The following is a 4,611-nucleotide window of genomic DNA, read 5'->3' as shown; positions in this document are numbered from 1 at the left end:
ACAACAAGGATAAAATGATAAACACAACCATTAAAAATCATAAGATCGGACACGATGAAAGGAATAAAAGTAAAACTTTACACAATCCACCCTAAATTACTTTCGGCTGACCTTGATATTGATCTTAATCTTCAAGAGGTTAAAATTAATAGAGGTTAATAAAATTAAATTGATTTTTCGCGGCACTCATTACTTGTTTTAACAAGATATTAACAAATAAAATTGATAATATTTTTAATAATATTTTAATAATATTTTATTTATTACTAAATAATATAAAATTATTTATTTAGATAAGAAGTCATTGAAGAATTGTATTTATTCATTCATTGATCTCTAACAGATTTTAACCATCACACATTATTCGTAAAAAATTCACAAACGATCAAAATTTAAGTATTACTTTATATAATAAAATATTCTCTGCTCTAAAAACAAAATTATATAAGAAAATGATTTTATGTTTTTAATATGTTTTTAAAACAGAGAATATTTTTTTTTGTGAAAAAATAATAAAATAAAATTTCCATGCTATTAATAATTTTTTAACTAGTAGTGAGCACCGTGAAAGATCAATGATGTTTATTTCTTTGAAGATCAACCTCAAGGTTAGTCGGAAATCATTCGGAAGTTATGAAGCGGGTGTAAAGGTATTATAGTTTTACCGGAATAAGAAATAGGAACAAGGAATAATATACAAGTAATTTCAACTTATCCGTGAATAGAAATCGTATATCAATGTACAATTTCTAATATTCTGGATAAATTCAAATTTGTGTATATTATTCCCTATTTCTTTTTCCGTTTATTGTGTTTGAGTAATAATGCTAAACATGTAGGTATCTTTATTAATAAAAAAAGTTATAAGCAATGGGGAAAATATTTAAAAAGTATTGAAAAAAGATACAGAAACATTAGAAAGGTATTGAAAAAAGATAGCTGGGAACGCTATACCGAAAAAGTGCTTAAGAGTTAAATATAATACAGGAAAATTGAGTAATTAAACAGTAGATTTAAGAGAAAATTAATTGATTGTTTCTGTAATCCAAAAATTTTTATCTTTACTTTCCAAATGGAATAACAGGTTACGCTAACATTAAAATGATTGGACGTTAAAATGGTAACTGATCAAAAAGTGATTTTTAATAACCATTTTGAAATCATTTTGATGGCATCATTTTTTCATTCTTTTGAGCTGATCTACTATCTAATAAATTTATCATGGGTAATATTTGAAAAAATTATTACTCGATCATGAGGATATTAATCGTGGCTTCGAATAACAGGACGGTGCTCGAGCACACAGTATACATACAAAGATGTATGATAAGACACGAGTCTTCATATTGGCCATTGTGTACTCTTTCCGGAGGTATTCGCGTCTCTATTAAACGTCGTCTTCGATCCTTTATTTGCAGTCGACTATCAACTCGTCGGTATATTCAAAGAAATTGATCTCCAGACATGACTACGCGATCTATCGTGGATGTATAAATTGTCTTGGAGCTATGGTATCTTTTTTTTCAATTACGGATATCTTGAGACCAACTCAAATCTTCCATCCAGCTAGAATTTTTCGCAACTCCGTCATTTACAGCATTAAATATCTCGCTGGCAACAAACTTCCAACTTAAAATCCGATTAAAATCAAATCACATGAAATTAAGTTAAGCACAAGACTTCGTTATACAATTCCGTCTCTGTAGTGATTTTGCGAATTAAAATTTTATTTTTCATCGCTTTTAATTTACAAGTTTTACATAATTAATGTAGCAACATCAAAACAATCGCCTATAATTATCGTCTTGGATTGTGGTATACATCCGTGGACAATAATTTCATCCTCTGGATCTAATAAAAGCAAGTTCTGAAAAATCTTATTCTGTTGTGCTACAAGAATCATGTGATAGTTAAATTTATATATTTGCTACGATATTCACATATGTATATATGACTTTCACATATACTTATAGTAGTACAAGATAGGCGCTTTCAGGATTTGTTTTAATAGATTATGGAAAGACGGTTTTGTTAAAATATCTAAAAATTTAAGCACTTAGATATAGATTTGAAAATAATGTTATTGGACTATTAAAATAATTATGTAGGAACGTTCAAATAGGTTGCTAAAATATTAAAATTTTCTGCAACATTGCTCATCATGAGATTTCTACATTATTATTTTAATGGTCCAATACAATTATTTTTGAATCTATATCTAACTAAATTTTTTGATACTTCAGCAAAATGTTTTTTGTAAGAAATAACGAATCATTGGGTACATGATAATCATAACGGTAGATCGACAATGTAATTTATACTATATAATCGAGGGTATGCTACTTTTCGCTTCACTATTTTATAAATAATTTAAAATTAAAATAAATCTTTAAACCAACGACAATAAACATAATATTGAAACATAATATTTCTTCATTTTGATTATCAAAGTAGTATCTATCTAGATTGAGAACTAGGGAGGTCCGCTTTCTCTCTTTTCCTCCGCACTCGCCAACGCGAAATGTGGAGTCGCGTTGGTCATACGCGCGCGACTTCTTATCACTGGCGCGTTCAATGCATAAAGCATAAAGTTCGTATCTCATGCATACATTCATAGAGCCGTCGGTGCGGCAATGGCGGGAGCGAGACGAAAGTCATAACTTACGGTGCGTCCCACGCCTCTCTATTCCCCCTATCGGTACACGTATCCCACCCCCATAACCACCGTCATCCCGCTCTCAGGAGTATCGAAACACCCGCAAAATCACCGGAGGGTGACTGAGGCACGTATGACGGCTGGTACTTCTCTCGAAGGTTCTCGGTGCGCTCAAAATTCCATTTTCCCACGGAAAAATTCCATTTTTCCATCGGGGCACCTCCTCACTCTTTCTCTCTCGCTCCCCCATTCTCGACCAATTCATTGAAAAATAGTCCACTTACCGCGGCCTCTTTTTGCGATAAATCAATCGCGCCTTTCCGAGTGTGCTCCATATAACCATCCCTTTCCGCTCTCCATCCTTTCCATCTTTCATTTTTCTTCGGCACAGCCCTCTTCCTCCGGGCACGCCTCGATGTATATAGGTTTGGATTGTCTTCCGAGATGACTGCTGACAAATAGCGAATCGATCCGTCACCGCCGCGCATCGCGCATCGGGCGTTACGCCATAAAGCTGCCGCAACAAAGCGTCGTTTTGATGCTTTATGGGCATCGCGTCGCATCGCCGACCGTTGGCGGGATGACGAATGGATGTGCGTGGTGGCTTGTATGTATTGGCCGCCTAAAGCTAAAGAGAGAGAGAGAGAGAGAGAGAGAGAGAGAGAGAGAGAGAGAGAGAGAGAGAGAGTGTGTGTGTGTGTGTGTGTGTGTGTGTTCGTTTAGTGGATGAACTGAAACGTCGAGCGCGCGTTGCGACAGCCGCGTTCCGTGTTCTGACGCTTATTCGTTCGCGTCGCGTTTTCATGCAAACTCGACACGGACAACGAATTTTACTCTTGTATGGGATGCACGATAGAATTTTGAAGGCCTTCTAAAAGTTGGATTCTCTCTCGTCAGCCCTTGGAACGTCATGCCCGTGTAAGCAACTAATACGCAGAGAATTTCTTGTTAATTTTAAAACGCTTACATTTAAGTAATTTCAGAAAAATTCTTTTACGATTTCCTGTAATATCTATAGTCAAGAGAATTAATACCTCCGTGACAAATGTAGACTGAAAATGCGAAACAATGTAAATGTTATTTTGTAAGATAATGCTACATTTTGTATTCTTTTCGTTGCTGTCTATATGTGTGAATTGTGATGTACAAAAGGATGATTTTGTTGAAGTATCTAAAAGTTAAGTTGGATACAGATCTAAAAATAATTTTGTTGTACCAAATAAAATAATGTAGGAAACTCAGACATGACGAACAATGCTGCAAAAAGTCGTTATATTCTAGCAATCAACTTGTGCGTTCTACATAATAATTATTTTGATAATCCAAATTGTTTTTAGATTTACATTTAACTAAATTTTTAAATACTAAAAATTTTTAATAATTTAGCAAAATCATTCTTTCTTTCTCTTATTTTAATTAATTTTATTATTTTGCAAATCGAGATAGTCGGGCAAAAAGTAAATGCTTCTCCAGCTGTTTTTTACGTATTTCGTTCTGCTTGCACTATTAGTGCATCCTAGAAATTGTAAATCTCGGAGGTGATGGTGGATCGCAGATTGATCTGCGTTGGAAGCAGGTGTGGCCAGTGCGGGATCGATGGCCTCGTCGACACTTTCTTTCATCGCGTGACATGCAAGGGAATAAAAATTCCTCATCCGCGGTTTTATCGACATCGTGGAATGAGTCGGCGGATGTTCCGTCGACGGAGGAAAAAGCGTGCTGCCGCAGGACGCAGAAGAATGATGCGTTATCTGACGCAAGAATTCCACAAAAGACACCCTCTTTTCCATTCTTTTATCACAAATCAATATTAAAAAATTTCGTATCACACATGCATATAGATAAACATGTACACATATTTATGATTTAATATTAGACAATTGAATTTTATTGTAATAATCATGATTTTCTCATTTCTGACTTACAATATATACAATATACATATATATATTAGA

The sequence above is a fragment of the Atta colombica genome, unplaced genomic scaffold, assembly GCF_001594045.1.
Source record: "Atta colombica isolate Treedump-2 unplaced genomic scaffold, Acol1.0 scaffold189, whole genome shotgun sequence".
Lineage (NCBI taxonomy): Eukaryota > Metazoa > Arthropoda > Insecta > Hymenoptera > Formicidae > Atta > Atta colombica.
Note: the sequence above shows the minus strand (reverse complement) of the source record.